This window comes from Aquarana catesbeiana, linkage group LG09 (genome assembly GCF_042186555.1).
Source record: "Aquarana catesbeiana isolate 2022-GZ linkage group LG09, ASM4218655v1, whole genome shotgun sequence".
Lineage (NCBI taxonomy): Eukaryota > Metazoa > Chordata > Amphibia > Anura > Ranidae > Aquarana > Aquarana catesbeiana.
In genome coordinates, this window is record NC_133332.1 from 239,099,519 (window position 1) to 239,113,569 (window position 14,051).

The 14,051-nt window shown below is 42.9% G+C and overlaps 1 protein-coding gene across 1 annotated transcript in view; it reads left to right on the plus strand.

Annotated features, from left to right (window-relative positions):
- The first annotated feature begins 232 nt into the window (after nucleotides 1-232).
- The window catches only part of SLC38A5 (solute carrier family 38 member 5), a 147,111-nt gene continuing 133,292 nt past the window's right edge, over nucleotides 233-14,051 (plus strand). Inside the window, exon 1 of the mRNA XM_073600004.1 lies at nucleotides 233-391. The gene's annotated coding sequence lies outside the window, so the exon portion shown is untranslated. The remainder of the gene's footprint in view (nucleotides 392-14,051) is intronic.

Sequence of the window (14,051 nt, forward strand, 5' to 3'; positions counted from 1 at the left end):
TATCATTAAAAATACACCTATGATAAAAATTATAGACCCTTCATTTCTTTTGTAAGTGGGGAAACTTACAAAATCTGCAGGGGATCAAATAATTATTTCCCCCACTATATACCTACGTGGAGCTGTAATGGCTCTGGTTAGATCAGATGGTTTTTTGTTTGCCCACTCCCACCAGCAGCCCCATGCGGTCAGGAAACCCCTCCCACCACTTTGTAACGTCATCAAGGACTATCTGCAGACACACGTGCTACAAGTCTTCACAAGCACTGTAACAATCCTGTACTAACAGTTCCAGCTGCTAAATAGCCTTCCCTGCTGTCCTGGATTACTGCTACTGTGTTGATGAGAACTGTTCTCAGGATCTGATTCATCTGCAGGATCTCAGAGAAAGGTGAGCCTTGCATTTTCAAAACTTTTTTCGGTTTCTGTTGTTTTTGGGCAGCCGTGCAGAGCTGGCATGCAATGCAGATGTTGCAGAGATATGAAGCATACATGGGCATCCTTGGTCTTGTAGTTCTCTTTTCAGAAGTGGGGATTTAAGGGGGAATATGATTGTCATGTAAAAATACATAGGTGGTCCATGACTAGGGTACCAAAGAGGCTTTGACCCAATGCCTGACCACCACTCCACCAACCAGGTAAGTGCCCACACTTACATTCCCCACCTATTAACTACTCCTCCTATTCTCAAACCCCTTCTGACCCAGTCATGTTGGCCCTCCATCTAGTCTTTGCCTTTACTCCAGGCCTCTCTTTAAAGCTGGCCTTAGATGGACTGAAATTTAGTTGGTTCAGCAGGAACCATCAAATTTTGATCCATCTGTGGCTGTTCCCGTTCGCTAGAAGTCTAATGATCAAATTCTCAGGAACAAGCTTGTTGGAACATTTTTGTTCAGCCAATCAGCTGCAGCGCTGATCAGTGTATTTGACAGTGGAGTAGCACCTGCTGTCAGAATAACACAGCAGAGAGGATTCCTCCATTCATGTCACATGTGTGGATGTGGGAATCCATTCAGTTTTTTCTATCAACCAACTGATCCGTGTATGGGCAGCCTTAAACTGGGTACACACTATCCAATTTTCTGTAGATTTTTTCTTCAGATTTACCAAAACCATATAATATGAGGTCAAACCTTAATGCCGCGTACACACGATCGGAATTTCCGACGGGAAATGTTCGATCTGAGCCTGTTGTCGGAAAGCCTGACCGTGTGTAGGCTCCATCAGACATTTGCTGTCAGAATTTCCGCACACAAATGTTTGAGAGCAGCTTCTCAAACTTTCCGACAACAAATCTTCTTGTCGGAAATTCCGAGCGTGTGTACACAAGTCCGACGCACAAAATTCTACGCATGCTCGGAATCAAGTACAAGTGGCGCACTGGCTATTGAACTTCACCGTCACCGCGTTCTTGAGGTTCGGAATCTCCGCCAACATTTGTGTGACCGTGTGTATGCAAGACAAGTTTGAGCCGACATCCTTCAGAAAAAAATCCACGGTTTTGTTGTCGGAAAATCCGATCGTGTGTACGCGGCATTAGAGTTTCAGTTTGTATGCAATCGGGCAGGCCCTTTCACTACATGGTTCTGGTAAATCTAAAGGAAATTGGACAACAAAAGTTGTATAGTGTGTATGGGGTCTTAAGCCTCATACGATCCAATTGTTGGCCAACCGAGCGTCAGATTTTTGTCTTAAGGGCCTCTTGTCTTGCATACTAACGGTGCACAATTTTCGTGCAACAAACACGAACGTAGTGACGTACTACGAGGAATTTCAGCTCTTGAACGCCACCCTTTGGGCTCCTTCTGCTAATTTTGTGTTTGGTAAGCATTGATTCCGAGCATGCGTGTTTGTACTTTCGACTTTTTTGTGTGACGTACTTGTGTACTGACCATACAAAAATCGGACAACCAACCGTTGTACGCCGAAAATTTACTAGCCTGTCACCCAACATTTGTTGGCAGAAAGTTGGACAACAATTGTCAAAAGGAGCGTACTAACGGTAAGATTTTAGGACAACAGTCTGTCAACAGACAATCCCCTTCCAACAATCGCATCGAGTGTACGAGGCTTTAGGCAGCCCATAGAAGATGATTCGATTTTCTTTACTTCCAGCACAGGTGGAAGGAAAGAAAATAGCTTGATTCCAATTGAATGTGTTGATGGGTGAATAACTTCTGCAGTGCTATTGTGTTCTGCCAGCAGGGGGCACCGGGAGCCTTCCCGGCTGGCAGAACACAATGATTACTGCTAGCAGCTATAGCCGCCGGAAATCCGACAGGCTGGTTGTACACGTTGGATCGTTGGATCGACTTGGGTACAATCAGCTAACCCATACATGGATCAAAATTCAACTGGTCCCTGCTGAACCGGCTGAATTTCGATCCATGTGTGGCTGGCTTTAGCGAACTTGGTGTACAGTCATTTACTTTCAGGTCATTACAAAAAGAGCAAGGGGCTACTCTGTATGTCTGGAGGGAAAGAGATTTAACTTACACATATGTAAAGGTTTCTTTACAGTAAGAGCTGGACAAAAATGTACATTAGACTCCCCTCAGAACTGGTTCTGGCCAGCTCAGCTGGATGCATTCCGAAATACACAAAGTATAACCAGTGTTAATTTCGTCGACTAAAACGACTAAAACATTTTAGTCGACTAAATGAATACTATTTTAGTTGACTAAAATACGACTAAAACTAAAACAATTGAAATGACTAAAATACGACTAAAACTAAAATGCCATTTTAGTCAAAAGACTAAGACTAAAACTAAATTGAAATTTGACTTCAAAATTAACACTGGTCTGTAGTGCATGTTTATACCTCAATAGCATGAATAATAACATTAGATTTTTCACTCCAGCAGTATATAATGGGTTGGAAAATTGTAGAGAAATGTTAACTAATGCATTACAATTTAACTACACCCATTTGATTTTAGACGACTAAAATGAGTTTTAGTCAACTAAAATGTACTGGAGATTTAGTCGACTAAATACAACTAAAACTAAAACAAATGCAGAAGACTAAAATGGGACTAAAACTAAAATGCCGTTTTAGTCCTAAGACTAATGCCCCGTACACACGGTCGGACATTGATCGGACATTCCGACAACAAAATCCATGGATTTTTTCTGACGGCTGTTGGCTCAAACTTGCCTTGCATACACACGGTCACACAAAGTTGTCGGAAAATCCGATCGTTCTGAACGCGGTGACGTAAAACACGTAAGTCGGGACTGTAAACGGGGCAGTAGCCAACAGCTTTCGTCTTTTAAGTTATTCTGAGCATGCGTGGCACTTTGTGCGTCGGATTTGTGTACACACGATCAGAATTTCCGACAACAGATTTTGTTGTCGGAAAATTTTATAACCTGCTCTCAAACTTTGTGTGTCGGAAATTCCGATGGAAAATGTGTGATGGAGCCTACACACGGTCGGAATTTCCGACAACAAGGTCCTATCATACATTTTCCATCAGAAAATCCGACCGTGTGTACAGGGCATAAGACTAAAACTAAATTGAAATTTGCTGCCAAAATTAACACTGAGTATAACAGGATTCTAACATTTATAGGTAATAACAGCAGAGATTGTTGATCCAGGTTACATGCATTTGCCTTCTGGGGGATCAAGATGGAATTTATTATGGACAATTCTTTATGTTTTTTTTTTTTTTGCCTTCCTCTGGATCAGTTGTATATGTAGGATTCTGTTTATAGAGGTTATTTATTTATTCCATATTTATTTTTTTTTTTCTATTGGTTGAAGTAAATGGATTTGTATCTTTTGTCAACCTGATTAAACATGTAACTATTTCAATGGCAAATTAAGTCGATCGTTTATGGTGGTGAATTACTAACAGGCATAGGCAGACCTTCTGTCTGAACAATCTGAAGGTGAACTTGAGGCTTTTTTTTTTAAGTTGCTGAGCACTCAGGCTTCATACACGCCAGCGTTAAATATGGAGCGTTCAGGTTTGTAAGACCAACATTCTTGAACACTGTTTTTTTTTTTATGTACATTTGTCCGCTCAACGTTCAGAAACATTTACCATAGAAATATTTAGATTCAATTCCCAAATTATGAAAAATGTTGTGTTTGTGACCTGTTCAGTGTTGGTTTAAATGTAAACGCATGTAAATGCACATGTTTTTTCAAGGATCTATGCACACTGGTTTAAAAAAAAAAATCTGCTTCTAGAGGAGTTTAGCTTTTTGCCTGTAGAAGCAGCTAATGTTATCCTATGTGTTTTGCTTTAAAGTGATTGTAAACGATCACCTTGTAAAGCAACCCATTCAGTTTAGAATAGAAACGAAAGGCACAACATTTTTGTGTAGATATAAAAAACATCATAAATACCCTTTTCCCCTTTTTTAGAAATGATCGCATTCTATCTGTTCTCAGCTGCATGAAAGGTGGGGGAGGAGAAGCAGCAGCACACTGATCTCCCCAGTGAATGGCTGTGCAGCAGAGGGGTTGTCAGGACAAGTCTTATCATTGGAGGAAAGTACACTGAGTTCCTAGCATAGCTGGAGAACTGACCACGCTGTGCTCTCCTGCTTAGAGTGGTCCATTTTTATTAGTAAAGCAGAGGGACTGGCAGGAACACTGGGGATTTCACATAAAGGAAGCAATACAAAGAGTGCAGGATTCTTTTTTAGGTCTATGAAGTGTTGGGGTAGTAAACGCTTTAAGCTCTAGAGCAGGGGTCTCCAAACTGCAGCCCGTGGGCCAGATGTGACCCATTGCTTCCCTTTATCTGGCCCTTGGGGCACTTCTCCTCCCATTGATACAAGACACTATTCCTCCCACTGACACCAACAACGAGACGGGGCAATATTCCTGCTACTGATATTAACAATGGGGCACTATTTCTCCCATTGACAACAATGATGGGGCACTTTTCCTCTCACTGACACCAATGATGGAGCACTATTCCTCCCTCTAACACCAACGATGGGGCACTATTCCTCCTCCCACTGAGACCAACGATGGAGCACTATTCCTCCCACTGAGACCAATGATGGGGCACTATTCCTCCCACTGAGACCAATGATGGGGCACTATTCTTCCCACTGAGACCAATAATGGGGCACTATTTCTCTTGCTGTTATCTGTGATAGGGCACTATACATCCCCCTAATACCAAAGATGCATTGTGCCAAATGCCAGGATAATTTCTACTCCCAGTGGCCACAGTCCGGCCCCCGTAAAGTCTGGAGGACAGTAAACTGGCCCTTTGTTTAAAAAGTTTGGAGTCACCTTCTCTAGAGGAAGAAAAAAGCGCCGTCTTGCATTTTTGAGAGGAGTTTTCTGGCAGAAAAAAATACTAACTGCTCCTAAACGCCTGTACAAAAACCCTCTATATAAGCAATTTTTTTTCTGCCAAAAGAACTGGCATTTTTTTAAGCCCAGTGTACATGGACCCCAGACATGTAAATTGATCTTCTTCTGGGAAGGGAGACCGCTAAAAGAATTGCATCCAAATATGATGCCAGAGTGCATGAGACCCAAAGTGAACATATGGGAGTGCACCACCTGCAGTTATCATGGCAGCTCCTTGAATGCAATTCAGTGTAAGTGAAAAGGAGCTACATCCAGAATCCATATAGTGTATATGTAAGTTAATGGTAAACCAAAATCTTTCACCTATGGAATAATTGTTTCATAGCGGTTTCCTTTAATGGGGACCCATCACAAAAAAGCAGAGTATAAATGAAGGCACACCAAGGTGGGTGCACGTACCTTGATCTGCATCAACAAATTTCCAACTTGCTGCTCATAATCTCCCAAAACCAATCTCACCAAACAAGCGGCCTCGCCTGGGCCTGACTTCGGAGCTGCGGGTGGCTTGGCTCCTCTGAACACACAATCAGCGTTTGGACATCTATCAGTCCGATCTATCTGCCAAAGACACCTCCCAACAGGACCATTTTTAACAACTTTTAGTACCGTAGCAGCCCTGATGAGTCCTTAGTTTCCCCGAAATGTGTTGGCCTCATTTTATTTCTGAAACTTCAAATAAAACATCTTTAATACCTCTATTCACTGGACACCGGGCGCTCCTTTACTTTTACTTCTTATGTAAATAGAGGTATACCTACATTTATGATCTGCTGTCAGCCTGTCCACATAGATATTTCACAGGTATGCCTTAAGTTGTAACTACAGGCAAAATAAAAAAATGATAAATATAGTGTAGTCTGTCAATAGCATTATTACTGCAGTTTTATTTTTAGTTTCACCTTTAGCCCGGGTTCACACCTATGCGAATTAGATGTGCGTTTCCCCGCATCTAATTTGCATAGCAGGAGAATGTGACTGGCTCCCTATGGAGCCGGTTCACATATCTCCGGGGTGGCTGCGGAGCGCACTGCAACGCTGTGCGTCTTTGGCTCCGTTTCAGGGCCGAATTCAGGCATAGAATCAGCCCTGAATCATCCCTGGAACGGGGAACAGGGACGCACAGCGCTCCTGTGCGATCTGCAGCCCGGTATAGTGTGAACCTGGGCTTAATAGTTTCATTATCCATTAATCCTGCCAGTAGATCTTTGATTTTTCCACTTTCTGTACCAAGCCAAGCTGCCAAGCAAACGTAGCAGATACAGGGGTTAATTTACTTAAGGCAAATAGACTGTGCACTTTGCAGTTGCTCCAGAGCTTAGTAAATGAGCAAAAGCTCAGCTGACTTCCATCATCCAATCATGTGAAAGCAAAAGAGTTTTTTTTTTAAATTTTCCTTGCATATGATTGGGTATTCTTTGTACAGTGAAGGTTTACCGCATTTACTAAGCTCTGGCGCAACTGCACTTTGCAAAACGCACTGTCTAGGTGCCTTTAGTAAATCAACCCCACGGGGATTTACCACTGACAGGGGTCCTTTTCAACAGTCAGCTTTTATTTATATGATTTCAACCTATTTAAAAAAAATGCTGAAACTGATTAAATGCTTTAATTTGTTCATGGTAGAGCAAAAAAGCTGCCAAACACCTCTATGGAAAAGGCATCAGTGTCTTTTTTTTTTTTTTTTGTAGCAAAAGTTAAAAGGGGTTGGAGTCATTGTAGTAGGGTAATAGGTAGAATTTTATTTTTACACCAACGCATTTCAAAGCTTTTGTAGTGGTGGTTAAAGAGGGTTTGAGTAAATATAGTTGGGGTAATGAGCAAAAAAATGTATATATTACATCGCACTGACGCATTTTGTGGCTAAAACACCACTTCATCAGTTTATCAGTGTCACACAGAACATCTGTGATTCCTAGTTGTTGGGCAATCATGCTGATGATTGACTAGCAACTGTTAGTCGCAAATTTTCTGTGTAATACTGATGAATCAACGAAATGTGTCAGTGTGATGTAATAAAGACATTTCTGCTCATTACCCCAACTACATTAACTCGAACCCCTCTTTAACCACCACTACAAAAGCTTTTGAAATGCTTTGGTGTAAAAATAAAATTATACTTATTACCCAAAAATGCGTCTGGTGTAAAAAAACAAAAACAAACGTATACTCTTATAAATTTATTACCTGACTACAATGACTCCAACCCTTTTTAACGTAACCCCTTTTTTAACTGTTCATTACCCCCGAAAAAAAAAAAAACACTGATGCCTCTGCCATACAAGTTTTTGACAGCTTTTTTTTCTCTACCATGAACAAGTTCTTCACACCCAGTGCTGGATTTATAAGGGGGCAAAAGGCCCAACTGCCCCAGGCCCCCCAACCAAAGGGGCCCCCCTCTATACAAAAAAATAATAAAACAATATGAAATAAAATATATAAAATAATAAAAAAAATAATAATGATAAAATAGTATAAAATATATAATAGTACAATTTTACTTTATTTTATGAAGAAAAGACAGCACAGCGGCTAAGGCTCTATTCAGACCATGGCGGCAAAACAAAAACACCGCAAATCGCGGGACGCCCCTGCATATCCCTGTTACTTTGAAATGGCACCCAAATCGCTGTGCGATTTTGCTGCGATTGTTGCCTGACGAAACGCCGCAAAGTCGCGCAAACAGAATTGAGCACGTGACGATTGTGCAGGGCAACGAAGAATCGCACCAATTGCGCCCGCAAAATGGAACGCCATGGTGTGAATGGAGCCTAATGCCCTGTACACACGGTCGGATTTTCAGACGGAAAATGTGTGATAGGACCTTGTTGTCGGAAATTCCAACCGTGTATGGGCTCCATCACACATTTTCCATCGGAATTTCCGACACACGGAGTTTGAGAGTTTGCTATAAAATTTTCCGACAACAAAATCCGTTGTCGGAAATTCCGAACCACGAGACTTTACAGCCCCTTTAACTACCACGGGCCCCACCGAAGTCTAAACTGGCCCTATTCACACCATCTTGATGTTACCCCAAGACCCAGGAATATTTCCTGAGGTATTAAGAGCAACCTGCCACATCCGGCGTGGAGACAGGAGCATTCTTCACAAGTGTTCTCGGAAGGTTGTATTTATCATACACTTGGCTATTCGCAACTCCTTCAAATGTCAGGTATATTTATCCTATTTTCCAGAACACCATATGCACTACACGATAAGGGTTCAGCCGTCTCTACTCTTTTTTCTCCCGGTGGATACCTTGGAGTTCTTTTCTTCTCTACTTACCTTTGAGGACCACTGCCCTATAGACAACTTTAATTATTTATTTGTTTTTTTAAAAAGCTTATCTAAACCCAAAAACAAACAATTTAAAGTGTCTGTAGGGTGGTGGTCCTCAAAGGTAAGTAGTGGAGAAAAGAACCCTAAGGTATCCACTGGGAAAAAAAGGAGAAGCAGCTTACCAATCATTAAGGGCCAGTCACACCATATGTTTTGGGGCTACCTTGGATGCTATTTCCAGTTCAGCCCTAAAGCATAGACAAGACAATTTTGCCTTATTTCTTATGTTTTCAGTTCACATCAAATTGTTGCTGAAAAAAAGGTATTGCACGCAGTACTTTTTTTTACCAACGCATCGCAACACTGCCAGTTTTGCTGGACAGCTTGATCTGTTATTGGAAGTCAAAAAAAACCAGGCTTATTGTCTTGATCACCAGGTGAAAATAAAAGAGAAAAAGAAAACTAAAAAAAAGAAGAAACAGCCACCACATTTAAGGAATGGTAAGCTGCAATATACTACATTATTGCTTTTGGATTTAGATATACTCTAAGCCGGGGGTCACTAACCCGCGGGCCGCGGCCTGGTGCCAGTGCATGGCCTGTCTGCAGCCGGGCCGCAAAGGCTGCACTGTGAGAAGTGCGGCAGGCGAGCAGAGGGATGACATCATGTCTCACTGCCCGCCCCACTTCACCACTGTTCTGCCCACCTCTGGGTTAGGATGGAACCCAGCATCTGCGCATGTGCCAATTTGCCAAGCTGCATCTGTGGCAGGCGACGGTGGCAAGTGACATGCTGCATCTGGTGGCAGGCGATGGTGGCAAGTGACATGCTGCATCTGGTGGAAGGCGACAGTGGCAAGCATATGTAACAGTCCATCCGAAACCTGGCAAAGACCCTCAATACTGTGCTAATTATAGACCAATCTCACTCCTTAATTCAGACACCAAATTACTGGCAAAGATTCTAGCCCTCCGACTACAGGATCACATAGTTCAGTTAGTCCATTTTGATCAGACGGGGTTTATGAAGGGTCGCGAAACAAGAGACAACACTATTCAGGCCCTCCATGTCCTCTATTGGATGGAAAATGGACCTGATAAAACCCCAAGAGTAGCTCTGTCAATGGATGCAGAAAAAGCATTTGACAGAGTGAGCTGGGGGTTTATGATGGAGGTACTGAAGTGAATAGGCTTGGGGGAGAGGATGAGGGGATGGGTATCGGCCTTGTGCGCAAGCCCAAGGGCCAGAGTTAAGGTGTATGGCACTCTCTCAGATTATTTTAACATACATAACGGTATCAGGCAGGCAGGGGCAGACTGGGCCAGGGGGCAGGGTGGCAATCGCCCCCTGGGCCGCTCTGATGCCAGGTAAAAAGGCTGGATTGGTCGATGGGCACTGATCAGGCTGTACTGATGGGTACTGGTGCATTCTTTTAGGTAAACCTCCTTTGTTGCAATTAACATTAAATTATGTTACCACATTGCATCATATTTGTCTAGCTTCATAACATCAATATCCCTTTTAAAAATAGGGGGGCATGTAGGGTGAGCTGATTCAGTGGTTCAATGGGCCACTTGACTGAACTTGCCCCCCAGGCCTAAGGCTGCCAGCCCTCCCCTGCAGGCAGGGGTGTCCTCTCTTCCCATTACTATTCTCTTTGATTCTGGAGCCCATTCTTTGTAAAGTTAGGGAAAATAAGGAAATAGTCGGGGTAGGTATTGGCGCTGGGCCAAGCACGGAGGTGAAAACATAATGCTTTTGGGCTGCTTCTCTGCTAAAGGTACAGGCCGACTTTGCCACAGTGAGGGGCCAATGGACGAGGCCATGTAGTGTAAAATCTTGGATGAGAACCTTCTTCCCTCAGCCAGAACACTGAAGTTGGGTCGTGGATGGGTCTTTCAGCATGATAATGACCCAAAACATAACACTGAGGCAACAAAGGAGTGGCTCAAGAAGTATATTAAGGTCATGGAGTGGCCTAGTCAGTCTCCAGACTTTAATCCTATAGAAAAATAATAGAGGGAGCTGAAACTTCGGGTTGCCAAGAGACAGCAAAGAAACCTTAAGGATTTAGAGAAGATCTGTAAAGAAGAGTAGACCAAAATCCCTCCTGAGATGTGTGCAAACCTGGTCACCAACTACAAGAAACGTCTGACCTCTGTGCTTGCCAACAAGGGTTTCTCCACCAAGTACTAAGTCATGTTTTGCTTGGGGATCAAATAATTATTTTACTCACTGAACTGCAACTCAATTTATAACATTTGTATCGTGTTTAATTTGGATTTTTGGTTGATATTATCTCTATGATTTAAAATACACCTACAGTGAGGGAAAAAAATATTTGATCCCCTGCTGATTTTATATGATTATATAAAAATGATAGACCCTTCATTTCTTTGTAAGTGGGCAAACATACAAAATCTGCAGGGGATCAAATAATTATTTTCCCCACTGTATATACTGTATCACCCTAAAAAACTACGATTTCCTTTTATCTATGTGTATCTGAATAAAATCTTGACCGTCCCTCTAGCTTTTTATTAGCTGATATGGCCAGCTTGTTGAGAGTTACCTGGGAACTGAAAGTCTTTTATTAATGTTTGAAGAGCTGCTGATGAGATGGGCTCTCAGAGTAAAGCACACAGAGGCGGCTCAGTGCGGCCCAGCCAGAAATAACTGGTGGTATTGTCCTATCATTTCCACAGGCTCCTACACAGAGAGCACAGTCTACCCTGACCTCCCTAGCTCTCCTCTATTAATATCCCAGTATTTCTGGAAATAACAGGGCACAGGGGAATTCACATTAATGAGAAATATGTATTTTTACACAGCGTGGCTTCATCCCTGTCCTGCCGAAGGACCATCTCAGAGTCTCCTAATGCTTCTTTTCTGTATAGGATCTTGCCTGAGATCATTTAAAGGAATAGTCCAGTTTTATCGACTACTTAGATTATGGGTAGACAATTGTGGCCTGAATCAAGCAGTCTTAAGAATTTAAAATATGAAAAAGAGGAACAAAATCGGTCTATAAAGCATTTATGCCCTGTCAGAGTTTTCAAGTCTATATCAACATGAAACACAAATCTACCCAATAACTTTTTTTTTATATATTGGTAGAGTGGCCCACCATTGGGTCATTATGGCTGCCTATGACCCATTGAGAAGTATTTTACCAAGGGCCGGTGCTACCACTAGGCAAACTAGGCAGCCGCCTAGGGCGCCCGGCTACTGGTGTTCCTACTCTCTTCTCTCTGCAGCAAGCAACTAAGTCTCAGCATCAGCAGGCAGCCACTGCTCCATTTGCACATAGTGTCAGAGACACAGCGGTGGCGGAGGACTGTGTCTGTGTCCCGACTCCTGAATGAATGGAAGCAAGCAAACATTCATTGAAGGGCACTGGTAGGCTGCATTGATGGGCGCTGGTGAGGCTGCATTTGGTGGGCGCTTCATTAAAATGGTGGGGTATACATGGGCAGGGAAAAGGGGGTGGAGTTAGGGGTGGAGCCAATGGGGGGGGGCGGCAAAATGAGGTTTCGTCAAGGGTGTCAAAAATCCTTGCACCAGCCCTGATTTTACCCTACCCATATCACAAACATGATAGTCGGGGTCTGATTTGAGTCAAACAACCTGGCACCTTTCTCTAAAGTGTCCTCTCCTTATATTCCTATGGAAAATCCACTGGAGGGCCAGTAATACCAGCATTTTGGTGTCATTCTCTGTAGCAGTGGTTCTGTTATGTAAGATGTTATGTGGCACTGGCATGTGGCACTGGCTTCTCTTTCTTAGTGTTGGTAGTTGGGAGCACCAGCCTTTGGAAGCATTGCCCTCTCTGTGTGAACACCAAGTGGACGTAGCAATGGATTGTAGATCCCACCTTCCTTGAGCCCTTTCCCAAACACGACTAACAATTTTCAGGGACAGAGGTGATCAGAGACTTCATGAGCTGTGAATGAGACTAAGTAGGTGAATGTGCAGCACAAAATCAATAAATACCATCAATAATAAAAAAGCACAAAAGCAAAAAAAAATATGTTTTCAAAGATGTTATAAACTATTGCATTTAGTAATGCATTAGTAGGCAGTCATTTTGCAGGGTAATAAGTGGACATAGGGCCACACTTCATATACTGAATCTGTGTCGAAATATTTTTACATTTATTTGAAATCAGAACTTCAGGAAAATATGAAAACACCATTCAACTATGTATTCATTTTACAAATGTATTGCCCTAGCAATGGGATCTTCACACTATTAAATCACATCTGGCCTGATACAAGATTTCGCTTGGTCTCTGCTGATGGGAGACCCTGGTGTAAGGTGGACCCTAGTGTAAGATTAATCTGATGGAGATCCTGGTGTAAGGTGACTCTGATGGAGACCCTGGCGTAAGGTGATTCTGATGGAGACCCTGGTGTAAGGTGACTCTGATGGAGACCCTGGTGTAAGGTGGACCCTAGTGTAAGGTGACTCTGATGGAGACCCTGGTATAAGGTGGACCCTAGTGTAAGATGACTTTGATGGAGATCCTGTGTAAGGTGATTCTGATGGAGACCCTGGTGTAAGGTGACTCTGATGGAGACCCTAGTGTAAGGTGATTCTGATGGAGACCCTGGTGTAAGCTGACTCTGATGGAGACCCTGGTGCAAGGTGACTCTTATGGAGACCCTGGTGTAAGGTGGACCCTAGTGTAAGGTGACTCTGATGGAGACCCTGGTGTAAGGTGACTCTGATGGAGTCTCTGGTGTAAGGTGACTTTGATGGAGACCCTGGTGTAAGGTGATTCTGATGGAGACCCTGATGTAAGGTGGACCCTAGTGTATGGTGACTCTGATGGAGACCCTGGTGTAAGGTGACTCTGATGGAGACCCTGGTACAGGGGGTCCCCGGGTTACAAACAAGTTAGGGACTGTAGGTTTGTTCTTAAGTTGAATCTGTTTGTAAGTCGGAACAGGTAAATTTTTTAAGTGTAGCTCCAGCCAAAAAAAATATTTTTAAGCTTTTTGGATAGCATAGGGAAGGGTTATCACCCCTGTAACATTTGTTTTGCTGTGTGTGCCCCTGTTCAGAAGATTTCACCTCACTTTCTGTCCCAATGACAATTGGATTTTGAAAATTTTGGGTTGTTGTGGAAACAAGCCTTGGTGATAAAGCATCAGTGGAGGTACCTTTTTCCCATAATAGCTCTTACAGGAGTGAATTTCCCTTCCTAGGGGTAGATTTCCTCTCACATCCTGTTGTCTCCCTCCGTTTGTAAGTAGGAGTCGTTTGTAAGTCGAATGTTTGTAACTAGGGGACCCCCTGTATAAGGTGGACCCTAGTGTAAGATGACTTTGATGGAGATCCTGGTGTAAGGTGATTCTGATGGAAACCCTGGTGTAAGGTGACTCTGATGGAGACCCTGGTGTAAGGTGACTCTGATGG